General features: G+C 44.4%; 1 protein-coding gene across 4 annotated transcripts in view; it reads right to left on the bottom strand.

Moving 5' to 3' along the window:
• Window positions 1-27,329, bottom strand: part of SUVR5 (histone-lysine N-methyltransferase SUVR5) — an 81,812-nt gene that overhangs the window by 36,629 nt on the left and 17,854 nt on the right. The window lies entirely within an intron of this gene.

The raw sequence follows: 27,329 nt of genomic DNA, 5'->3' as shown, positions 1-27,329 counted from the left end.
GCAATCACAAAATTATCAAAAAAGCATCAGCGCGAGGACACAAGCAAGTAAGGAATGGCTAGCCAGCCTAGGAGGCCAGATGGCGTAGAGATGGCACAGATAGATGTGGCATAATGCCACAGTGGCTACATGCTTGACTTGGCCATATGGTCCACACATGGAGTTAGTAGACTTTATCCTTGGACACCTGTTGTGAGATTGTGGGCCCAAATGGGCACCCAGATGGTTCCGGATGGGCCCATACATTGTGGCCAGCAGACCAAAGTCCTGTGTAATTGGCATAATTGGCTGGTAGCTAACATTCTAGCCCATCCACTTACCAAAAAGAGAGCATAAACCAGCCATACGCAATCTTGTGATGTAGGAGCATCTAACACTAACAAAACAGGCGAACCAAGCCACATTAAAAACACACTTGTTTAGCCTAGCCACCTTGGCCACAATAAACAATCCATAAATACCTTTAAAATATTCTTAATTTTCCAGTCCACATGTTTTGCTAAGCCCTCACCTTACTCCTCTCTGATCAACCTCCCGACATACTCTCCGCCTTCTTTCTCCTTCAGCTTTCGTGTGTAATGTGACACACCTTCCCCAAGCAGCGTTCTATAAATAGGGCAGCTTTCTGGCGTTTGGACGTCAGGTGTGAGTTCTTGAAGATTCCCTAGCATTTTTTCCCCAAAAAAAAGATCCATCCATTAGTTGAAAATCAAGGAACCATGCAACGGACCCGCCATAAATGCCCTGCAGTAATGTTGTTGATGATCTCCCATCTCTGACAGGCACCTAGAGAGACGAGGTCTTTGAAGACAGGTCGGAGACAGGAATTGCATTTATCCTACAATAAGACAGTTGCAGAGCCTGCCCTCTCGCTGCCTCCTCGTAGAAGAGGGCAGGGCCACCCTCTTATCACCCAGGCTGCTGCTACCCAAGTGAATGTGTAGAGCGACTGCAGAATCCTCTGCCAAACCTGTTGTGTTTTGGGACAGTCCCAAAGGCAGTGCCGCTGCGACTCCAGAGGGTCGTTTTGCAACACACACACTGTGCCAGCACAGCCATCCTCTAATGGCCAACCAAGTGCCGACAGTGAGGCTGCGGTGGGCTAACTGCCAAAGGAAGAGTGTTAAGCCCAACGGAGCGTGCAGTGACATATTAAACCACGTGTACAAGAGATAGAGATAGAGATGAGAAGGGCGAGAGAGAGAGAGAGAGAGAGATGGAAAATAGGAGTTTCACACAGTACACCACGCTGAGCGGGGAACATGCCCCACTCCCTCTTTTTAGGAATTTATTTCAGGAACAATCCACGGGCTTTATCAAGCCAAGATCAATACAACAAATGAATACAATATCAAACAAAAGTGCCGATGTCAAGATGGGGCCGAGTCGGTGTCGAGGCACAAGATAGCTGATGCCAAGCTCACCACGAGGATGACCCACAAGAGACTTAAATCCAATGTTTGAATCAGACTGATGTTCCCAAGTATCCACAAAGCTCTCTACACTTCAGTCCGGACAAAGGCAATTCCAAGAGGCTTCACACCAATATGATAAATAAGTGTCTCCACAAAGTAATCCCCTTCTTCTTAGGGGTTCAAAGAAACTGGCAGCGGTGGTACTCTTAAATGGTGTTGGCACTGGTGGCTGGCACTGACACCAGTGTCTTCAGAAGGCAACAAACAGTATACAAAGGCTGTTTACTGGGCAGAGGTAGAACAACGGCGCTCAGGATGGAGGTGATGCTCAAACAATGGCAGAAAAGCGGTGGTCAGAGCACTGGCAGTAATGCAGGCAGAAGCAACGCAGGCGGCTGTTTGCTGACTGGGCAGCAAGCAGCATCTGATGGCACCGGCGCACAGGTGATGCACAGGGCTAATACGAGCACTCCAGGCTATGCACAGAGCAGAGACAGGTGAGGTGGCGCAGATGATCGCTGCAGTGCAGATGGCGGCGCAAGCCGCTGGCTGAGATGGGTGATGTGTGGAGAGAAGAAGTTGATGATGAATTCTCACAAGATCTCTTTCAAGAATCACCACGAGTATTTTTCCATGCCTCCCCTATAGGATAGAAGCTCCTTATATACTTGATGGGGGACCATGCTTTTGCCACACTTTGCTTTTGCTTTTCTTTTAAATATTATTTTAATAATAGTCAAAGTTCTTAATTGTGCTTTTACAATCTTTGGGGCCTTACTTTTTGGCCCTGGAGCAGCTTTTTGAAAAAGCGGCTCTTTTAGCTTTTTGATCCAATTCGATGTCCTCTTTCCACGAGTGCCCTCCGCCTTTTGGTCAAAAAATTTTGACTTTTGCTTTTTCCTGCTTTTTGACCAAGACGGGTGCTTTTTCCAATGCCAGCATTACGAACCCTGTTTTCATGTGTCCATTATCCTACCCATGTGTCCGGTCATGAGTTCTTTCATGTGAAAAGAGCTTGGAGGACCAAATAGTTACATTCCCTCCCTCTTACATCACAGTTGTCCTCAACTGTGGCATGCATATGATCATGGTACTAGCCCCATCGAGTGGTCTTGTGCATCTGGTCTTTCCTCATATATGTGGTGCCTTCTGCTCCTCTGGCAACATCTTTATGCCTTTCTCTGACCGATGTACTTGTTCATGATGGTACATGTTCTTCATAGCCTGTCATATTTGTTAGATATAATAAATGGAAACTCACCTTCTGCAAAAACTAGACATAAGCTAGTCAACAAACAAGTATGCATCATTCGCGCGTGCACGGTATTCCAGGTAGTCTGGAGCCCAGTGGACTATCACGTGCCGTAAATCCAAGCATTGTCCACACATCAAAAACAGCACACAAAGTCAAAGAAATTCAATATGCAATGCACAAGTAATGATCCTCCTGTTCATGGATTGTCCTATCTGGTTTCATCAAAACTGTCTTGAGCCATCGGGTCACTAGGACCGCCCGAGAGCTAGTGACCGCCCGAGAGTTCATCAATAGTCACCTGGGCCATCTGGTCACATTGACCGCCCGACTATGAAATCCAATACATTTATCTGGGCCATCTGGTCGCAATGACCACCCGACTGCGAAATCCAATACAGTCATCTGGGCCATCTGGTCGCAATGACCACCCAACTACGAAATCCAATACAATCGTATGGGCCATCTGGTCGCAATGACCGCCCGACTGCGAATGTCCAATATATATGGGATCGTTGTCGTCCAATGGGTCTTTTGGCATCGTTGCCTCCCATATACAAATCTTGCTCCTTCGGGTTTTGGGCATCGTTGCTACCCAAACTAGAGCATATCCAATCAAGACCATTACATAAGCAAGATAATGATCGATTCCAGTTCAATAAAAATATATACAATGAAGAGGGCTAGAGATACAATCCCTCCCTCTTACGTTTCAAGCTTGTACTTCAAATACATATGGACCAACTGCTTCTTCATAAGCTCGAAGAATATCTGGGTTGTCCTTGAAGTACTCTTCTGGCATCCAGTTCGCATCCATAGACAAATAGTTCTTAAACTTCAAGAGGAATTTCCTGACCACTGTGCTTCCTCTTTTTCTCACGGAACGGAACACAATCTGTTCCAGCTGTAGGATTTCTTATTGCTCTTCCACTTCTGGTGAATCCTCCAATACAGGCTCCTCTGGGGGTAGTCCTGTATATGGCTTCAATAAACTGACATGGAAGGTATTATGTATCCTCCAATGATCTGGAAGGTCCAAACGATAACATACATCGTTGATCTTCTTGGTAACCTAAAAAGGTCCATAATATCTAGAAGCAAGCTTGGGTTCCTTGAGCTCCTTAACTTTTGACTTTCTTAAGTCTTGCTTTTTCAAATCGCAATAACACCCAATCCCCTTCTTCAAAAGTGACCTTCCTTTTGTGCTTATCTGCAGCTTTCTTTTGCTTGGCTTGAGATGTCTCAATAGCCTTCCGAACTTGTGCAAAGGCCACATGGAAGATCTCTTCCTTGGTCTTCAAAATAGGTAACAACAATGGTTTGCCATGAAATTGGGCCAAATAGCTAGCCCATCTTATATGCTTTTCTGATATCTTAGGTTAAGACATAAAATACCTAAGACTTTTGATCTGTCTTGATAACAAATTCAACACCCATAAGATAGTGCTTCCAAATCTTTAAAACGTGAATGATAGCCATCAATTCTTTCTCGTAGGTAGGTGCGGTCTTTCCGGCTCCTTGAAGTCTTCGACTCTCATAGACCACAGCATGGCCCTCTTGGTTCAAGACTGCTCCAATGCAATCTCCTAAAGAATCACACTCTACCATGAATAGTTTTGATAAATCAGGAATAATCAATACCGGTCCTTGCTAGCATAACACTTCAATGCTTCAAAGGATTCTTTTTCAGCTTTGGCCCACCGAAATCCCACGGCTTTCTTTGTCAAATCATGTAGTGGACTTGTTACCACAGCAAACCACTTGATGAACTTCTTGTAATAAGAGCATAAGCCAAGGAAACTTCGAACTACATGCACACTAGTCAACTCTGGCCATTCCACGATAGCCTCGACTTTATCTGGGTCCATCTTGACCCCTTCCTTATACACTATATGGCCCAAGTAGTGAATCTCTAACAAAAAGAACTCACTCTTCTTGCCATTCACATACAACTTGTGCTTCCACAATTCCTAAAATACCATATCCAAGTTCTTTCGAGGCTCTTCTTCGTTCTTTGAATGCACAATAATGTCATCAAAGAAAGTAGCTGCTGTGCAAACTTTCTATGTGCTCAAAATATTCTTTCCATCATTCAGTTGAAGGTAGCCGAGACATTGGTAAGACCAAAAGGAATCACCAAATACTCATAGAGTCCAAAGGTAGTCTTGAATGCGGTTTTGTGAATGTCCTCTAGAACAATCCTGACTTGATGGTAACCACTCTTCAAGTCGATCTTGCTAAAGATAGTGGCTCCGTCCAATCTATCCAGGATATCATCAATCCTAGAAATAGGAAACCTGTTCTTTACAATGATCTTGTTAAGAGTCCTGTAACCAATACACATACGCCAAGAATCATCCTTTTTCTGAACCAATAAGACAAGGGAGCCAAAAGGTGATGAGCTAGGTCGAATCAAACCCTTTTCCAAAAGCTCGGTCACTTGCTTCATAATCTCCTCTTGTTAAGCCTGACTCACTCGATAAGGAGGTCTGTTAGGAGGTGAGCTTCCTGGCATGATGTCAATCTTATGATCTTCCGGTCTCTTTGGAGGTAGCTCTCCTAGAAGAGTATATGCAAAACAATCTTCATACTTCTTTAGGAAATCTTTCCTTTCATGATCAAGAGTTGAGAGTGACTCATCACTCTCAAATTCCTTAGGATCTCTTACAAGTCCGAGGAAATAGATTGCTTTATTTCTTTAGGAACTTGTACATGACTAATGAGTGGAATAGAATTCCCCTCAACTCCTACATCAAAAGTCACATTCTTGCCTTTAAAAGGAAACCTAATCTTATTTCCAACCCGTCGGGTCTATCTTCTTATGCCAAGGTATACCCAAAATCACATCACGATGTCCAACTTTGCCAACAACAAAGTTCTCATGATCCACATAGTCTCCAATATGTAAGTGAAGCTTTCCCAAAATAGGAGTCACCTCGGCTAACATTCCTTCAAAAGCAGCACTTGCTATAATAGGAGTTCTGAACCTATCCAAAGGGAGGTTCATGGCTTCAACCACTCGTGGATGGATGTAGTGGTGGGTAGCACCACTATCGAAGTGAATAAGTACTGGTTGGTTTGCCACTTTGCCCCAAGCTTTGAAAAGTTGCCTCTTCTCGGGTGGTGTGTCATCTTGATGTTGGAGCTCTTTAGGTAATGCATTACTTTGGGGCAGTTTGGCTTCTTGATTTGGTTTATCAGGACATTTTGCAGCCATGTGTCCTTTCTTTCCACATAAGAAACATTTACCTTCTTTAACATACTCCTCGAGTTGCTTGCGGATAGCTTCTTTTGGTACAATGGGGGTTTATCCTCAATTCTTGTTCTTCTTTTCTTGAGACTCATTCCTTGCTTGATATCCTCCTTTGAACTTCTTTTTTTGGGACGAATCTCAATTCTCATTCTTTGATTTGCCCACCATCCCAAGCCACCTTTGTTCCCGTCTTACTTGCCTTCACGAATCTAAATGCTTTTCTTGACATGCAGTATGGCTTGTGGGTGAGATTGATCATCTCCACCACGAAGCGCATACGCTTCTACCAGTCCTCATCTGGCGTTCTTGTAATTTTAAACTCTTTTGCCTTACCTTCCAGAGGGCCTAACTCTTTTATTAGGTCTTTTTCATCCGCTAGCTTGACCTCGCCTTCCCCTTCAACTGGTAGTTTGAAGACTTCGGCCACATAGAGGGGATTGAACACCCCCTTCTCACTCGATGGGAGTGTGATGGTGTTTGATTTGTGCACCTGCTCTAGTTGCTCCGCGGCTTTGTAGTTCTGCTGAAGTTCCTTCCAAGGCAGCTCAGCAAACTCCTTCAAACCCATCCTCTCCAACCATTGAGTATACTTATCCACCTCCTTGTACACAGTGGAGGATAGGGGCTTGAATTCCAGCACCATGTTTTTTGCTTCACGTATGCTAGGGTAAGCAACAGAAGGCAGGGAAAAGAGCAGAGTTTAGCAGAGAGAGGGTTAAGTGCGAAGGATAGCAGAGAATTTTCGAAAGGTGATTTGGAAACTAAGCCTTTGATGGAGAGGCATTCGGTCGTTGTCGTGAGGTGCACCTTTCCCAAGGGTGGCCTTAACTGATCCATATTTTCATGATTGCCCTAGATCCTCCTCGCTATCCGACCATAAGTGCCTATTGCACTATTTACAAGGTCATTAATGGCCGGGCCGAGAATAGGCGATGGTGATGTGACAAGTTTCCCTTCACATCTTTGCACCTTTTTTTGGGGCAGCAACCTCAACTTTCCCGCTTGCACCATGCTGTTGCTACCACCTGGCTCCTCGGTATCTGTACATACTATTATCATGTTTACGTATGAAAGTCTATTTTTGGGCTATTTCCTTTACCACTTTTAATTTCTTCGAAATCTTGTCCTGCTTCCTGCTCCTGGATAGACTCAGATTTTGGTTCCTAAAATATCTCCAGATCGGGGTCCTGATTTCCTTCTGGACACCCTTTTCCTTCATTTGGCATCTTTCCATAATAGTGCTTCAGCCTGTACCCATTTACCAACTTCTAGAGTTTTTCACCATCTAGACTCACTAGTTCAAAAGTTCCCGTCCCCAGTTTCCAGTCCCGTCCATCTCATTTTCAATTTTCCTAGGTGGGCTCCCATTCTTGATGAGAACAGCAAGACAACATCTTCTTCGTCAAAGATCTTAAACTTTGCGTTCCTTTCCACTTGCAGCTTCCTTCTCTTTTATACAATTTTTGCTGTCCAAGCGCTATGCAGTCTCCTTTCATCTAGCTTAAAGAGTTGCTCGATCTTGTGCACCTTTGATCTTCCGAAGAGAGCCTTTCTGCTGCTGCTATCTTGAGACTCTATGTAAGGAACTCCATGGGCACTACTGCTTCTAGTCCATACACCATGCTGAAGGGTGTAAGTCCTGTTGCATTCTTATAAGCTATTCAGACCATAATGCTGAGTGCATCTGTGTCCCAGTGAGGTCTCAGTCGTTCCTGTTCTCATTTATTGTCTTGATCAGGATTCCCTTCAGGATCTTATTGGTGGACTATTGGCTTATGGCGGCGAGTAGTAGACTGTTGACTTCTTGTGTATTATCATGTGCTTTTCTATAAGCTTCCTGATCACTTCATTGATGAAGTGGCTCCCTTGGTCGTTGAATATCTCTATTGGTCAGCATCCGAATCCTATCATTATAGTTTCATAAAGAAACTTCGCTACAGATGACGCCTTGTAGTCTCTAAGGGCCTTGGCCTCCACCCATTTTGTAGAGTAATCTGCGGCCATCCAAAATCACATCACAATGTCCAACTTTGCCAACAACAAAGTTCTCATGATCCACATAGTCTCCAATCTGTAAGTGAAGCTTTCCCAAAATAGGAGTCACCTCGGCTGACACTCCTTCAAAAGCGACACCTGCTGTAATAGGAGTTCTGAACCTATCCAGAGGGAGGTTCATGGCTTCAACCACTCGTGGATGGAGTGGTAGGTAGCACCACTATCGAAGTGAATAAGTACTGGTTGGTTTGCCACTTTGCCCCAAGCTTTGAAAAGTTGCCTCTTCTCTGGTAGTGTCTCATCTTGATGTTGGAGCTCTTTAGGTAATGCATTACTTTGGAGCGGTTTGGCTTCTTGATTTGGTTTATCAGGACATTTTGCAGCCATGTGTCCTTTCTTTCCACATAGGAAACATTTACCTTCTTTAACATACTCCTCGAGTTGCTTGCGAGCTTCTTTTGGTACAATGGGGGTTTATCCTCAATTCTTGTTCTTCTTTTCTTTTGGCTCGTTCCTTGCTTGAGATCCTCCTTTGAACTTCTTTTTTTGGGATGAATCTCAATTCTCATTCTTCGATTTACCCACCATCCAAGACATTTTCTTTGATTTCTATAGGAATGTTTTGCATGCTAATTTCCCGTATAGACATTTTCTTCTAGAAGATCATTTTATATCTAGACACTACTATATAGTAATTTTTTGCATGCTTATTTCCCATATAGGAATGTTTTCCTACGTAGACATTACTATATAGTGATTTCACATATAGGAATGTTGTGCATACGGATTTCCCATATAGACATTTTCTTCTAGAAGATCATTTTCGATAGACATTACTATATAGTAATTTTTTGCATGCTTATTTCCCATATAGGAATGTTTTCCTATGTAGATTACTATATATTGATTTGTTGATTTGCTATATAGCAACGTTTTTCTATTACTATATAGTATTTGTTGCAACTAATTTTCTATATTGTAAATTGTTAATATAGCAAATAATTTCCTAGATAGTAGATATTTTTTTCCAAATTCTCTATATAGTAATCTCATAGATAGACATCTCATAGATAGACAATCTAGTAAGTGTCTCACATTTCTTAGTTTTCACTTTTACTATTTAGTAATTTATTTTTTCCCCCTTTTTTTCCCATAGGAACTTGTTAAAAGTTCCTTCCAAGTTATACATAAATCTTTTAACATTTGATTTATCTAAAAGAAAAACATTGCACACGCTAAAAGGGAAATGGAAACTTGACAAAGTCAATTATATATATATATATATATATATATATATATATATATATATATATATATATATATATTAGTGGATTGTGCTTACAAATTGCTATTGTTAACACTTGACCGAGTGGATCAAGTTAAGGGATGTCAAATTAAAAATCTGTATAATTGAAAATTCCCATGGAGGACTGATCAGATGGAAATTTCGATCTAATGGACCATTATTGTGATAAGGATTTGAATGATATGCTCTAATTTGCCTCAAGAAACCCTACTTTCTTGAACATTGGCCAACATCATTGATTGTTTCCTACCCATTGGCAACAAGAATGGGGGGAATATGGTTCACGTGTGTTAATGTTGCCACCACATGTGCCTATTGTCAAACCCTAGTGCAAGAATTGGGGGTTTTGACACATTGAGGCTAAGTTTTTGGGATTGAGGGGTTTATATATATATATATATATATATATTTATATTTATATATTTATATTTATATTTATATTTATATTTATATTTATATTTATATTTATATTATATTATATTATATTATATTATATTATATTATATTATATTCAGGCTACTGCTGAATTAATTAATTAGTGCAGGCACTAATTAATTAATGTGCTCTAAGATTCATATGTGCTTCTGCGTTATCCCAAAATGTATTATTTTCTCTTTCAAAATCATGAGAGGCGGAAGTGTCTTCTCTTATTCTCTCTCCCATGGAGGCAAATGCCTCAAGACACATTGTTTCTTGCCCTCGTTATATAACCTTACTAACCACCTCAATCAGAAGCCTATACAGGACTTTGTTACCACTCTCAGGTTGCTCATGAAAGGCAATGCAAATGCCTTTTCTTTTGATGAGCTTGTCTCCTTGATCTTGCAAAAGGAGCAAAACACGACAAACAGGTCTAGCATGAAGATCAGAGATCAGACTTTTGTTGCCCAAGGCAAAGCATCTAGTGCTAGTGGCTATAAACCAAAAGGTGGATCAACTACCTCTTCCAGCAAAGATGTAGATAAGAGTGACAACGAGAAGCCCAAGAAAAAGGGAAAATGCAATTATTGTCGCAAAATAGGTCACTATATCAATGAATGTAGGAAGAGGCTTGCTAAAGAGAAAGAAGAAAGACTCTGCTATGTCTATGGCTGATGCATCAACACCTAGTTCTCAAAAGAAGGAATCTGCTAACTATGCTCATGACAAATGGGCATTCCAAGTTCAATGTATCTATGATCCTTCTTTACATGCGCATGCATGTCAGTGGCAGATTCTCATGTATGGTATTTTGATAGTGGTGCTAGCACGCGCATAACATCCAACACCATTTGTTTACTGTGTTCATGCCTTTTGGCTTGACGAACGCCCTAGCCAGATTCAACAACCGCATGATGATGCAGGTGTTCCGGGAATTGATTGGAAAGTGTGTTCATATTTCTGGACGACATACTAGTATTTTCAGCAGCATGACATTGATATGGAGAAAATCTTGAAGTTGCTGGAAAGCAATGAGCTCTACGTCAATGAGAAGAAGTCGAAATTTTATTTGTTCGAGGTTCATTACCTTGGATATATAAATAGTGCAAAAGGCATTCAGCTTGATCCGGCCAAGGTGGCCGAGATTGTCAATTGGGAAGTACCTCAGATTGCTTATGACATCACATCCTTTGTGGGTATATGCCAAGCATACTCCACCCACATAGACAAGTTTTCTGACCTCTCAGTGGACCTCACTGATCTGAAGGGTATCAAGACAAAAAGGCAACGGATTCAAATGACTCCACGAGCGTTGGAGGCATTCAAGAACCTCAAGGTGGCTTTGTCAGAAACGCCTTGTCTAGCACTTGCCTCATGGGACGAGCCGTTCCAGGTGATCACCGATGCGAGTAATATCGCAATTGGAGGTATATTACAACAGATTGGTCATCCAGTAGCTTACATGTCTCATAAGTTACTGCTCGTAGAAAAGAATTACTCGGTCTACGATCGGGAACTCCTCGCCGTTATACAAGCCTTGAAACATTGGAAACATTATCTTTATGGCTGTGACTTCGAGGTTCGCACTGACCATCAGGCATTACGCTGGATTCACGCAATGCCAAGTGCACAGTGGAGTGACCGACAGCACCGTTGGAGCCAGATATTCCAATAATTTGGTGGTATGATTGAGTACCTTCCAGGAAAGGCCAATCCAGTGGCCAATACTTTGAGCCGGAAGAGACAGGTGACGATTCAGACCACTAGACTTGACCTTGTTGGTACGGGACTAGATGACATGAAGCACACGTACGTGGATTCCGTGAAATTCGGTACACAGTTGGAACAGGCATTGGATGCCACAGGACCATGCCACTTTTTGATACACGATGGTTGGCTTTTCTACAAAGGCCGACTGTGTCATGAAATCATTTAGGGCAGCTCTTGTCCATGATGCCCATGACGCCATTACTAGTGGTCATAGGGGCATGAATTCGACTTTGGAGAAGTTAGAATGGCAATATTATTGGCCGAAGATGCGGCGAGATGTGTTTTCATATATACAACACTGTGATATTTGTCAAAAGATGAAAGCTCCTCTTGGGAAGAAGATAGGGTTGTTACAGCCCTTGCCAATTCCTTAGGGACCTTTCCAAGATATTTCGATGGATTTTGTCACGAATCTGCCTCCCAGTCCGGGTAAGCGTAATACTCAGTGCTTGACTATAGTTGATAGATTTAGCAAATTTGTTATGCTTATTCCATGCCTGTTTTGAATGATTCTTTTTCTTCAGCTATTGGTAGGACTCCATATGAGACAGCGTTTGGAAGACCATTCCAGTCGCTATTGACCAGAACCTCATCTTCAGTGCTGCCTGAAGCGAATAGATTGACAAAGTCTTACCAAGAGATTTTGGAGTCAGTAAAAGACAAGTTGGCTAAAGCGTAGAAGGCCTACACTCGACAGGCCAACAAAGATCAAAGGGATATGAAGTTTTCGGAAGGTTATTGGGTTTATCTTCGGATTATGAAGCAAAGGCTGAAACAGGTGGGCAAGCGATGCCCAAAGTTGTCATTCAAGAGCTTCAGACCTTTTCCCATCCAGAGAAAGATTAACGAGGTTTCAATGAAGTTGAAGCTACCTCCGAGTTGGACTATACATGATGTATTCCATATCAGTTAGTAAAACCATATGCAGGTCCGATCCCTTTAGAAGTGAAAGACGAAGCGGAACCAGATATCATTGATGAAGCTAAACGGATGGTTCCAGAACAGATCCTTTTGCACCGCTTCAAGCATGGCTCACGCCGAAAGCAAAGACAATTCCTCACAAAGTTTCAGGACCGAGGGACCCACGAAGCGGTATGGCTTGACAAAGAGTTCTCCGACTACTATCCGGCTTTATTGACGGATTATTTGGAGGCTATGCAACTTCCATCAAGTTAAGCAGAAAGGGATGTCACGTGCATCCCGCACTTGGATGCCACGTAGACATATCTGAACAGGAAGGTGCAAGACCTGGGGTGGAAAACTGGTCCCAGAGTCAGCCAGGGTTCCACTCCATTCGTCCGAGGTCAAGTGTGCATTGTCCTACACATGAAACAGTGCCAGTCCGCACTGTGAGTCTCCCTTTGGAATGATGTTAGTTGCTCTGTGTAACACGCGGAAGCTCTGGGGATCTTCTTTCAAACCTAAACACTCCTGGAATCTGCCTTATTCTTGCCCTAGGGCTGTCCTACAGCCCCTCCATGGCTGGTGGGTTCAGCCTCGGCCTTCCTGGCCCTCATGGGGGTGGTTCTACACCATTCCCATGCCTACACTAAGATCCGGGGTAGCCCTATGGGCTGGCCCCTTGTCCTAAACACTAACTACTCAGTGATCTGGCATCCGGTACCATACCAGATACACAGAATCACTGACATCATTCTAGAGGGAGACTCACAACGCGGACTGGCACTGTTTCATGTGCAGGACAGTGCACACCTGACCTTGGACTCATGTGCAGGACAATGCACACCTGACCTCGGACGACTGAGATGGATCCCTGGCTGACTCATCCCGAACTGGGCTCACATGGGACCAGTTCACCATCCCAAGTCATGCACCTTCTGTACAAAAATGTCTACATGGCATCCAAGTGCAGGATGCACGTGACACCCCTTCTGCTTAACTAGACGGAAGCTGCATAGCCTCCAAATAATCCGTCAATAATGCCGGATAGTCTTCGAAAAACTGTTTGTCAAGCCATACCGCTTCATGGGTTCCTCGGTCCTGAAACTTCGTGAGGAACTGTCGTAGTCTTCAGCCGGAGCCATGCTTGAAACGGTGCAAAAGGATCTGTTCTTTGGAACAATAACTTCTGCTTCATCCACAATGTCTAGTTCCGCTTCGTCTTTGACCTCTGAAGGGGGTGGACCTGCATATGGCTTTAACCAACTGACATGAAATACATCGTGCATAGTCCAACTCGGAGGTAGCTTTAATTGCATAGACACCTCATTAATCTTTTTCCTTATGGGAAAAGGTCCGAAGCTCCTGAAAGACAACTTTGGGGATCGCTTGCCCACCTGCTTCAATCTTTGCTTCATAATCCGAAGATAAACCCAATCCCCTTCTGAAAACTTCATATCCCTTCGGTCTTTATTGGCCTGTCGAGTGTAGACCTCTTGCACTTTAGCCAATCTGTCTTTTACTGACAGATTGGCTCTAAGATCTCCTGGTAAGACTCCGTCACTCTGTTCGCCTCCGGTAGTACTGAAGACGAAGTCCTGGTTAACGACGACTGGAAAGGTCTTCCAAACGCTGCCTCATATGGAGTCCTGCCAATAGCTGAAGAAAAAGAGTCATTCAAAACAGCTTGAACTAAAGGCAAATACGATTCCCACTTACCTTGCTGATCGTGGACATAACACTTCAGCACATCAAAGGCCAACTGGTTGTATATCTCTGTCTGGCCATCCGTCTGTGGGTGGAATGCACTGAAAAAATTCAACTTAGTACCAAAATTATCAAACAATGCCCTCCAAAAATGACAGGTAAACTTGGCATCTCGGTCTGACACTATGGTTCTAGGAATCCAGCCAATCGGGTACCAATGCCGAATGAACAACTGGGCAACATCCTCGGCGGTCACATTGGCCCTGCAAGGAATAAGCATAACAAATTTGCTAAACCTATCAACAATAGTTAAGCACTGCGTATTACGCTTACTCGGACTGGGAGGCAGATTCGTGACAAAGTCCATGGAAATGTCTTGGAAAGGACCCTCAGGAATTGGCAAGGGCTGTAACAACCCTGTCTTCTTTCCACGAGGAGCTTTCACCTTTTGACAAATGTCACAGCGTTGTACATATGTAAACACATCATGCCTCATCTTTGGCCAATAGTATTGCCGTTCTAATTTCTCCAGAGTCGAATTCATGCCCCTATGACCACCTGTAATGGCGTCATGGGCATCATGGAGAAGAGCTGCCCTAAATGACTTCATGACACATAGTCGGCCTTTGTAGAAAAGCCAACCATCGCGTATCAGAAAATGACATGATCCTGTGGCATCCAATGCCTGTTCCCACTGTGTACCGAATTCCTCGGAATCCACGTACGTGTGCTTCATGTCCTCTAGTCCTGTACCAACAAGATCAAGTCTAGTGGTCTGAATCGTAGACACTTGTCCCTTCCTGCTCAAAGCATCAGCCACTGGATTGGCCTTTCCTGGAAGGTACTCAATCATACCACCGAGCTGCTAGAATATCTGACTCCAACGGTGTTGTCGATCACTCCACTGTGCACTTGGCATCGTCTGAATCCAGCGTAATGCCTGATGGTCAGTGCGAACCTCAAAGTCACGGCCATACAGAAAATGTTTCCAATGTTTCAAGGCCTGTATAACTCCTAGGAGTTCACGATCATAGACTGAGTAGTTCTTCTCGGCGGGCAGTAACTTACGAGACATGTAAGCTACTGGATGACCATTCTGTTGCAATACACCTCCAATTGCGATGTTACTCGCATCGGTGATCACCTGAAATGGGTCGTCCCACGAGGCAAGTGCTAAACAAGGCGCTTCTGACAAAGCCACCTTGACGTTCTGGAATGCCTCCAACCCTCGTGGAGTTATTCGAATCTTTTGCCTTCTTGTCTTCACTCCCTTTAGCAGATTGGTGAGATTTGCCGAGAGGTCAGAAAACTTGTCGATGTGGGTGGAATATACCTGGCATATACCCACAAATGATCTAATGTCATAGGCTGTCTGAGGTACTTCCCAGTTGACAATCTCGGCCACTTTAGCCGGATCAAGTCGAATGCCTTCAGCACTAATTACATATCCCAAGTAATGCACCTAGAACAGATAAAATTCTGACTTCTTTTCATTGACATAGAGCTCGTTGCTTTCCAACAACTTAAGGACTTTCTCCACATCAATGTCATGCTGCTCAACCGTAGCTGAAAATATGAGTATGTCGTCCAGAAATATGAACACACACTTTCCAATCAAATCCCGGAAAACACGCATCATCATGCGGTTAAATGTAGCTGGGGCGTTCGTCAAGCCAAATGGCATGACCACAAATTCATAGTGGGCCCGTTCCGTACGGAAGGCTGTCTTGGGGATGTCCCCCTCCACAATCCGCACCTGGTGGTACCCACTCTTTAAATCCAGTTTCGAGAACACCTTTGCTCCATTCAGCCTCTCGAGAATATAGTCAATTCGAGGCATCGGGAATCTGCTCTTGATAGTCAGCTTGTTGAGTGCACGATAATCGACACACAAACGGGAAGACCCATCCTTTTTCTTGACAAATAAGATCGGTGCTGCAAATGGCGATACGCTGGGGCGGATGAAGCCAACTTGCAACAATTCTTGGAGTTGGCGGTCCAACTCCGATTCCATTGCCTTGGAAAGGCGATACGAAAACTTGCTCGGGGGTTCCGAGCCTGGGAGGAGATCAATCCTACGGTCCTCCGGTCTGGACGGGCGGGAGCCCATTGCCTTGGAAAGGCGATACGGAAACTTGCTCGGGGGTTCCGAGCCTGGGAGGAGATCAATCCTGCGGTCCTCCGGTCTGGACGGAGGGGAGCTGGGGAGGGAGGCTGTCCCGAAGAAAAATCTTCTGGAACTTTTCATGGAGAACCGAGTACTTCTCAGAAGCATTGGCCACCGTCTGGGCTGTCTGGATGTAAATCATCGCACACTGTACGCCTTTCCTGATTGCTCACTTAGCCTACAAGTGGCTTATGAGCGGAAAGTTCAGAATTCCTGGCTCACACTTAATGGTCACCGGGGCGTGTGACACATTCCGATTGATCTGGAACGTGTGCTTGTCCCACTTGACATCAGGAAAAAACTTGTGAAACCATTGAATACCCAAAATTATGTCTGTTCAACTCCTGCTGATCCACCATTGTGTCCTTGCTGCCTTGCAGACTCTGACAAATGGATCCTCTTGATCTTTGAATGATGATTCTAATGAATGCCTAATGATCCTATTTATAGGAAAAAGGAATGAATTCGTAATCAAGTCGGTTTTGCCTATTTTTCCCACAAAACATTGTCCAAACAGTCATATTTTGTGTCCAAACTATGCCCAAAAGGTGTCCCAACCATTGGGCCATGTTTTGGGCACTTCCGGGAGCTTGTAGGGTTGCAAAATCTGCTCTAAATCTGCCCCTAAATCTACCCATATATTTGCTAATGAGAATATACATGTCTATGAGCATTGGGATGAACAGATGCACATGACATCCCCTTTTGCTAAGCTTGGAGCACTGGGGTAATCCATACACCTTTGCTTCGATTTCGTTCTGATCCAATTGAAGATTGCACTTCATATCCATCGGCTCAATCCCCAAGCTCTCTAACTTGGTCTTCAAGTTCTCTCGCTTGGTCTTTAGATCTTCTCAAAACTCCTCTGAAATTGTCGAGATGACCTCATCCTTCTCCAAATAGGATTTGGAGAGATCCACCTCCTTGGGAACTATCGGGTTGACCTCATCCTCCTCCAAATAGGATTTGGAAAGATCCACTTGCGCGAGCTATGGTTCTGGTTTTGGTTTGGCTTCTGGCTCTGGCTTTGGCTTTGGTTCTGGTTTTGGCATGTGCATCTCGAGTAATGGCACCTCCTCGGAAACACCTCTTTCTGTGATCACGTCTCCCGAGAACTCGTCTTAGAAGCTCTCTTTTCGTTGGGTAAACGCTCTCGGTCATGGGCTACTTTACAACCCTAGGTGATTCCTTCTTGGCCTTTGTTGATGCTGCCATGAATTGTGCCCATGTCTCCTTGAGTTGTGTCCATCTTTGCTCGTATAGAAGTGGGTCTTGATGCACCTCTTCTTGAAGCTCTTCTATGAGTTGTTGCCTAAACCTGGCCCCAACGATGATTTGTTCATACTGAGCATAGCGTTCTCCGACGACTCTGCAAAGTCGTGAGAAAGTCATCGTCCATTGCCTCTGAACTCATGATATTATTTTACTATTTTTTCTGTTGTAATCAGCCCAAAAACCCTAACTCTAGAGTTCTACATGCTTTCTAAACTCCCTAGGATCATGCTAGGCTGAAAACTAGACTTTCTAGCACTATACTATGCTGAAAATGAGCAAAAAGCTGATGCAAAAACGCAGATTTAACGCAAAAACGCAAACCCTAATCTTGCTCGTAAACCCTAAAACACAAACCCTAATTCAGCATGCACCAAACATAAGCTAAGGACTGTCCTAGGATGACCTAAGCTCTGATACCAATGTAACACGCGGAAGCTCTGGGGGTCTTCTTTCAGCCCTAAACACTCCTGGAATCTGTCTTATTCTTGCCCTAGGGCTGTCCTACAGCCCCTCCATGGCTGGTGGGTTCAGCCTGGGCCTTCCTGGCCCTCATGGGGGTGGTTCTACACCATTTCCATGCCCACACTAAGATCCGGGGTAGCCCTATGGGCTGGCCCCTTGTCCTAAACACTAACTACTCAGTGATCTGGCATCCGGTACCATACCGGATACACAGAATCACTGACATCATTCTAGAGGGAGACTCACAGCGCGGACTGGCACTGTTTCATGTGCAGGACAGTGCACACTTGACCTTGGACTCATGTGCAGGACAATGCACACCTGACCTCGGACGACTGAGATGGATCCCTGGCTAACTCGTCCCGGACTGGGCTCACATGGGACCAGTTCACCATCCCAGGTCCTTCACCTTCTGTACAGAAATGTCTACGTGGCATCCAAGTGCGGGATGCACGTGACACTTTGTGTGTTTGGTCTGTGACCAGATGCCAGACATCTGTGTAGGTTGCACGTAGAAGGGGGCATCCCTTAGGGCTACCCCAAAAAGGGGTATTATATCCCATGTTTGGGCAGAGGGGCCAGACAAGTCCCAGGATTTGCCCACCAGCCCAAGGAGGGGCTGGGCAGGCTGTCGGCCAGCCCAAGAGAGCTTGGCCAGGCAGCCGACTAGCCTTTGGGCCAATCCAGCCAATCAGCTAGCCCATAGGGCAGCCAGGACTGTAGGCGGCCAGCACATAGGGGCTGCCCAAACAGCCTGAATAGCAGCCCAGCCAGGCGGCCAGGGCAATAGGTGTGAAACGATGGCAATATAAGCATTTAATGCTTATTAAACAGGTCGTGGGTCTCTTTTCAGCAAACCGACCTTGATAAAACAGCCGACCAGCATCTTTAGGGGGTATAAATACCCAAGGCATAATTCAGTCCAATCATCTCATAATTCACAAGGTGCTGAAGCTACTCAAGGGCTAGGACAGCCAAGGAAGAAGCTAACGCAAGGGTGAAGGACTGAAGGTCAAGGGCAGAGATCTATCTCAGCCAAGAAGGTTCAGGTTTAGTCTTTTATTTCAGATTTTACATCATTCTAATAAAAGCAAATACACCATCCGTGGTGGGGGCCCTACAGAGGGTATTCGGGACCCAATACTGTGTCCCCTTCTCCCTCTCTCTCTCTCTCTATTTTCTGCACATCTATATTCAGTTTTGTGCATTATTCTCATCGTGAAAAGTGTGCTGATTTCTGAGCATTGAAGTTACCAATCTCCCCCAAAGCTTCTGCATGTAACATTGGTATCAAAGCATCAGGCTCAGCAAGGCTAAACACTAATTCAATCCCATATGAAGATGTACAGGTCCAAGGTACAGGAAAGTGCACAAGTATGAGGCCCAAGGCAAGGAACACAAGACCGGGAAGAGCTCCCAAGAGGTTGGTTGGTGGTGTTCCACAAAGCCCAAAGGGGATGTGTCACCAGGAGGTGAAACTTTTTGCAGTTGTTTTCCTTATTTACATTTCTTTATAAATATATATTTTTCTTTTCTTTCTCTTTGGTTGCTGTTGCTTTCCCCCGGGATCTCTTGGAAGGGCTTGGACCATTGCAATGTCAGAATGGGTCAACCAGTGGGACTTTGGACCAGTGGTTGGCTAAGCCTAAGAATTGCACTGAAAGATGAATGACAGTGTCCAGGACATGGCCACTGAATGAGGGTATAGGCCAGTTTACACTAGTAAGGGCCACCACCAAAATGTGAATGTATCTTGAATTCTAAGCAAATTCTGAAGTGACCATAGTGGTCAAAGATGGTCAGGAGACCAGAAGGAATGCAGATATCATCCCTAAAATCTAGGGAACTGCTATTTTTGGCAGTGTCGGAATTGAAAAGTGTTCGCGTCAGTTTGTGCGGAATGTCAAGGGGACCAAAAGCTGACAAAGGACTGTTGTGAGAATGTGAACCAGTCAGGAGATTTTTAGCCTGGAAGATTGCATGTGGAAAAGGCTTAAAAATGAGTTGCCTCCTTGAACAGGAACCGGTGTAGTTAGTTCCTACACCAAAGCAGGGACGGAAGAGGGTAATAACCTCTTCTGATTTTCTTTGACCCTGGTGCTCGAGCCAACTTTATTTCACCGGCATTGGCAGCCAAGTTGGGAATTCGTGCTGAAGAGATGGGACTAGTTGGACAGGCTGATTTGGCATGCCCTGGGCATTCAGTTCCTGTCACTCCTATACTTGGCAAACTTCACATGCATATACAGAGTTGTGGACACAGAGGAGTTTCTTATCATGCCCTTGGAAGGATGTGATGTCCTGTTGGGAATTCCATGGTGTCATAGGAAACATGCAGTGTTGGATGCTTTCAACAGGAAAATCACAATTGTACATAGGGACAAGACTCATGTTTTGGATGTGAAGCTAAAAGGAGAGTCTGTCCCAGTTATTTCTGCTTCTGCTATAACTTCAGTAATGAAAAATCATCTTTCTGCGTACTTGGTTTTTGCAAAGCAAATGAATGAAGTTGAAACTAATTTGTCTACACTAGACGAAGGTAGAAAAGCTTTCTTGGATATGTTCAAAGATTGTTTTTCAGAATCTTTACCAGGAGAGTTACCCCCTGAGAGGCCAGAGGATCATGCCATAGATCTTATTCCAGGGTCTGGTCCGCCCAATAGGCCACCGTACAGGGTTAGTGCAGCCCAGCAGAAAGAGATTATGACACAGGTTAATGAGCTGTTAGAGAAGGGACTAATTCAGCCCAGTAGTTCCCCGTTTTGTTCACCTGTGTTACTAGTACAAAAGAAAGACGGTTCATGGCGAATGTGTATTGACTACAGAGCCTTGAACAAGAACACGATCAAGAATAGATTTCCGATTCCGCGCATAGATGATATTCTTGACCGTTTGCAAGGAGCAGAAATGTTTAGCAGGATAGATTTGACGAGTGGGTACCATCAGATTAGAATCAGACCCGAGGATGTGCACAAGACCGCATTTCGCACTACATTTGGTCTCTATGAGTTCTTAGTCATGCCTTTTGGATTGACAAATGCTCCTGCCACATTTAACAGAATGATGGACAGAATTTTCCGTCCTTACAGAAGCTTTGTGGGCACATTCTTTGATGACATGATAGTCTATTCAAAGAGTGAAGAGGAGCACAGAGACCATCTGACAGCAGTCTTTAATGAGCTGAAACACAACAGATTGCTCATTAATGGCAAGAAGAGTGAATTCTTTCTGAAAGAAATTCACTTCCTTGGGCACATTGTATCAAAGGATGGTGTCACAATGGATCCTGCTAAGATTGAAGCAATCGTTTCATGGCCAGATTTACAGACTGTGCATGATGTTCGCAGTTTTCTTGGCCTATGCTCTTACTACCGCAGATTTGTAAGGCATTTTGCAGAGATTACTTCACCGTTACATGCGCTTGAAAAGAAGGCCATTAAATGGCAATGGACAGATAAAGAGAAATCAGCATTTAGATGCCTTGAACAGAAAATGACTACAGATCTTGTGTTGACATTGCCAGATTTGTCTAAATCATTTGTTGTGCAGTGTGATGCATGTGGGAACAGCATTGGTGCTGTCTTGATGCAGAATGGCCGAGTCGTGGCATATGAGAGTAGAATACTCTCTGACACTGAGAAGAACTATCAGATTTATGAGAAAGAGCTGCTAGCTGTGATCCATGCACTTACCAGTTGGAAACACTATTTGCTTGGTGCTGATTTTGTTGTGCAAACGGATCATCAGACGCTCAGATACTTTCTCACACAGGCAAAGTTGTCAGAGAAACACATGCGCTGGGCAAATTTTTTGTCAATGTTCCATTTTCAGATAGTGCATGTGGAAGGCAAGAAGAATGTGGTTGCAGATGCATTGTCTCGCAAACCACAAGTGTCAGCTGTTTCTATTTCTTATCACTAGGAATTGGATGATATGAAAGAGCAGTATGCCAGTGATGAAGATTTTTCCAGAATCTATGAGCAGCTAATGAATAATCAACATCATGATCACTATGTTCTGAAAGACGGCTTTCTCATGATGCATGGAAAGCTATGTGTGACTAAGCAGTTAAGGCCAAAAGTAATGCTAGAAAGTCATGCTCCACCGTATGCTGGACATCGAGGCATTGATGCTACAGTGAAAGCGGTTGAGACTTTCTTTTATTGGCCAGCTTTGAGACGTGATCTTGATGCTTATGTCAGATCTTGCCTAGTATGCCAGAAGGTCAAGTTTGATAGACAGAAGGCACCTGGGTTATTGCAACCACTGCCTATTCCAGAGAGACCATGGGAAAGTATTGTCATGGACTTCATTTTTGATCTTCCAAGGACAACGACAGGGAATGATGGAATCTGGACTATAATATGTAGATTCAGTAAGCAGGCACACTTCATTCCTGTTAGAAAGAAGATAAAGCCCGAGTACATGGTTAAGATTTTCATGCAGAATATCTTTAAATACCATGGTATGCCACAGTCTATTGTCAGTGACAGAGACCCAAGGATGACTAGCTTGTTTTGGAAAGCATTGTTTGAGAATATGGGCACGACCTTGAAATTCTCATCTTCTTTTCATCCTCAAACTGATAGGCAGTTTGAAGAGGCTAACTCTACTGTCTTAGACCTGCTGAAATGTTATGTGTCAGAACATAAGGCAGCTTGGGAGCATTATTTGCCATTAGTAGAGTATGCTTACAACAATACAGTGCATTCCTCTATTGGCAAGGCACCTTTTGAAATTGTTGAAGGTGGCAAGAAAGTACCTCCCATTCTGCAGACAAAGGATAAGATATTTGAAGCAGATCGGTATGTTGAGGGATGGCAAGAAGCGTATAAGAAGGTCAAATATGCCTTGGAAAAGTCACAAGCTAAGCAGAAAAGAGCTGCTGACATGCATCGTCGAGAGCTCTTGTTTAAAGAGAATGACTGGGTCTTATTGCGTTTTGAAAAGGCACGACTGAGAAAAAGAAAGGGCAAGGAACGTCTGTTTCCTAAGCTGAGTATGCGATATTATGGTCCTTTCCAAGTCTCAGAGAAGATAAGTGATGTAGCGTACAGGCTGAAATTGCCAGAAACCTGGAAGATACATAATGCATTTCATGTGAGCCTTTTGAGGCCTTTTATTGGCAATGTGCCAGAAGATATGGTGCCAGAGGAACAGCACGAAGTGGAGGAATTGGATGAAATTCTGGTTCCTGAGCAGATTCTGGCCCATAAAGACAGAAAAGTGAAAGGACAAGTTGCAAGAAGATACTTGGTGAAATTCAGAAATTATTCACCAATGGATGCTAAATGGATGGATGAGGTTGAACTGGCTGATTCACCTCAGTTGATGCAACTTTACAAGGAAGCCTTCTTGTTAGAACCTGCAGTGGTTTAATATGCTTTTTGAAGCTGAATTCTAAATGACCTGTACATTTGTATTATATGTTTGGCAATGTACAGTTTTGTAATTTGTTGTCAATGACTTAATCAATGAATGAACTTTCAGTGCTTTGAAGTTGTATCTGTTACGCTTCAAATGAATGATTTACATGTTGTGACACTAATAGTACAAGATATATACTATCGCCCTGTGTTGCATCCGGAAACATGTATTTGAAAGGCTTGAACCTGCGATGGCACAAATGGTAGTGGGGAATTCCTATCATCGCCCCGTGTCATCCGTTGGCAGGAGATACATGCGATGACACTAATCACCTGGGGAATCTGGTGATCGTCCTGTGTCATCCGTTTGCATGTGGACTTGCAATCGAGGTCGCTTGCTTCTTTCAAGAGGGAGATATGTCACCAGGAGGTGAAACTTTTTGCAGTTGTTTTTCTTATTTACATTTCTTTATAAATATATATTTTTCTTTTCTTTCTCTTTGGTTGCTGTTGCTTTCCCCCGTGATCTCTTGGAAGGGCTTGGACCATTGCAATGTCAGAATGGGTCAACCAGTGGGACTTTGGACCAGTGGTTGGCTAAGCCTAAGAATTGCACTGAAAGATGAATGACAGTGTCCAGGACATGGCCACTGAATGAGGGTATAGGCCAGTTTACACTAGTAAGGGCCGCCACCGAAATGTGAATGTATCTTGAATTCTAAGCAAATTCTGAAGTGACCATAGTGGTCAAAGATGGTCAGGAGACCAGAAGGAATGCAGATGACATAATCCCTAAAATCTAGGGAACTGCTATTTTTGGCAGTGTCGGAATTGAAAAGTGTTCGCGTCAGTTTGTGCGGAATGTTAAGGGGACCAAAAGCTGACAAAGGACTGTTGTGAGAATGTGAACCAGTCAGGAGATTTTTAGCCTGGAAGATTGCATGTGGAAAAGGCTTAAAAATGTGCCAAGTGTTAAATTTATGTGCATTTTCCTCATTGAGAAGAGGGAAGCGTGGGAATTTGGGCTAAATGAGGCTCATTTGCAGCCATCATGGTGGATTGTTGCAGGAAAACCAGCATTTGTGGTGCACTCCCTTGCCCTACAACTCATGAATTGAGGGTTGAGCTTGCTCCCCACAGCCTCTCTCTCTCTTTCTCTCTCTTGCAGACTATGGAAATGCTCTCATCAGATAAAATCAGGTACAGTTGTGTGAATTTCATGCTTATATGCAAAGGCTAGTTGCCTCCTTGAACAGGAACCGGTGTAGTTAGTTCCTACACCAAAGCAGGGACGGAAGAGGGTAATAACCTCTTCAATACAATGCTGTTTCAGCACTGTTTAGGTGCTGTTTTTGGGCTGTTATGTTGCCCAGTTGATGCCAAAATGCAGTAGGACTGTGCTTAAGTCCTCCAGGACAGTACAAGGGTTATTTTGGGCTGAAAACAGAGCTGAAAACAGGTCTGTGCAGAAAATTACAGCAAGCTGAATTGTGATGTTTTGGACTCCATTGGGTAGCCTGATGCCTATGGAAGTGAGCCTGTCAGTTGGGACTCATTCTGAGATGTTATGGAACAGTTTTAGTGCAGTTATGCTGGCAAATTTCTCCCAGAATTTGTAAAACTCAGCTGATGCAAGTAGAGTGCTTTGTTGCACTTGTGCTTTGTAATTTCCAACCTTTTAACAATAAAGAAATACCGCAAGGGGCGCCGGACTTCGGGGCCAATGTGTTGTTGAGCGAGGGAGCGAGGATTCTGTGATTGTGTGTCTGAGTAAGTCCAGGTTATTTGTGAATGAATTACCCCTTTATGTGTCCATAGACCGGTTTTAGGATGGCAGTCCTGTGAGCCAGGAAAGGCTTTCGGGCAATCGTTCCAAGGGAGGATGATCCTCCAAGGGATGGAGTGAGAGTGCCAGACTCATTTCTCAGGAATGAAGACCAAGACAATGTGCAGAGACAAGGTAGGAACGGAATGGGGACTAGATGGAACAGATGCATAGATCTTTTTCAGAGTTGAGTGGATTTGGAGACCAGGTCGGGCATTCAGTGAAAAGGTTGCCAGAGTCGGAAGGATGAAAGAGGGACTCCGGGAATAGAATGGGATGATGACAGTCATCCAAGAAGCAGATTGGAATCCCGTCATCAAGTTTAGCAGAGGGGGATGTCATGTGCACACACATGTACATGCTAATCTCAAGGCTAATCCTAGAGGCAACATGATAAAGACTCACTAGAACCAAATATTTTGAAGCATTGAAGTGCAGGTTTAGGCAAGGGATCGACTGGAGTGGACACAAGGACCTGTCGGCTGCATGGAAAACAAGATATGGCTGTGTCGGCTGCATCAGACAGATCGGGATCTGCATTATCGATGTTTGTGTCCAAGCGGCTGGCCGACCAGCAATCGGCCAGAGCTCTAGCTCTCCAAGGCCTATAAAAGGCATGTTTGTTCATTGTTTCATTCATTCAACTCCCTTTTGAGTTGTAATATGCGGAAGCTTCGGAGAAGGATCGGTACTTCAAAACTCAGAAAACAGCACTCTTTTCGCGACGGAATTAACGCACAAACTGTAAGACAATGTGCAGAAAATAGAGAGAGAAGGGGAAGATGGAGAGGACACAGTATTGGGTCCCAATTACCCTCTGTAGGGCCCCCACCACGGATGGTGTATTTGCTTTATTAGAATGATGTAAAACTGAAACAAATACAAAGTACTTGACCTGTTCTTGGCTGGAAAACCTGCCCTTGACCTTCAGTCCTTCACCCCTTAGCTTTAGCAAACCCTTGGCTGTCCTGGCCCTTGAATGCTTGAGGCTCTTGGTGAATTGTGAGATGCTATGAATGAAATATGACTTGGGCTTTTATACTTCCCAAATCATGCAGTCGGCTGGCTCTCATGAAGCTCCACGACTGAATTTAATAATAAATTGGGTTCACACTTTTATAAAAGTGTTTTCACACTTGACAAGTACTGTCCAGCCTGCGCATATGATCTGGGACAGCAGCCTGCTGCTGGGCACCATGCGTAGAGGTGTAGGGCTGCCCCCCCACACCTGGCCGCCTACTGTTAGGGGTTCTACCCTCTGTCGGCTGCCTGTCCAGAGGGTCTGGAGCTGGCCGACTGCCCCTCCAGCCCTTGCCTTGGCTGGTGGGCATAGTCTTGGGCCCTCCTGGCCCCTTGGGGGTGGTTCTATGCCTCCCCCATGCCCATACTAATTATGCCAATGCAAACACCTACACTGGGGTAGCCCTATGGGCTGGCCCCATCTCTACATGCAACCTACATGCCTACAGAGGCCTGGCATCCAGTTGCAAACCAGATACTCAGCACATCTGACATCATTCCAGAGGGAGACTCACAGCGCGGACTGGCACTGCTTCATGTGCAGGACAATGCACACCTGACCTTGGACTCATGTGCAGGACAATGCACACCTGACCTCGGACGACTGAGATGGATCCCTGGCTGACTCGTCCCGGACTGGGCTCACATGGGACCAGTTCACCATCCCAGGTCCTACACCTTCTGTACAGAATGTCCACGTGGCATCCAAGTGCGGGATGCACGTGACATCCCCTTCTGCTTAACTTGACGGAAGCTGCATAGCCTCCAAATAATCCGTCAATAAAGCCGGATAGTCTTCGAAAAATTCTTTGTCGAGCCATACCGCTTCATGAGTTCCTCGGTCCTGAAACTTCGTGAGGAACTGTCGTAGTCTTCGGCCTGAGCCATGCTTGAAACGGTGCAGAAGGATCTGTTCTGGAACCATTACCTCTGCTTCATCAATAATGTCTGGTTCCGCTTCGTCTTTGACCTCTGAAGGGGGTGGACCTGCATATGGCTTTAACCAACTGACATGAAATACATCGTGCATAGTCCAACTCGGAGGTAGCTTTAACTGCATAGACACCTCATTAATCTTTTTCCGGATGGGGAATGGTCCGAAGCTCCTGAAAGACAACTTTGGGCATCACTTGCCCACCTGCTTTAATCTTTGCTTCATAATCCGAAGATATACCCAATCTCCTTCCGAAAACTTC

The sequence above is a fragment of the Cibotium barometz genome, chromosome 20 (genome assembly GCF_041138505.1).
Source record: "Cibotium barometz isolate CiBa-2024 chromosome 20, ASM4113850v1, whole genome shotgun sequence".
NCBI classification, from domain to species: Eukaryota; Viridiplantae; Streptophyta; class Polypodiopsida; order Cyatheales; family Cibotiaceae; genus Cibotium; species Cibotium barometz.
This window is presented reverse-complemented; position numbering and strand designations above follow the sequence as displayed.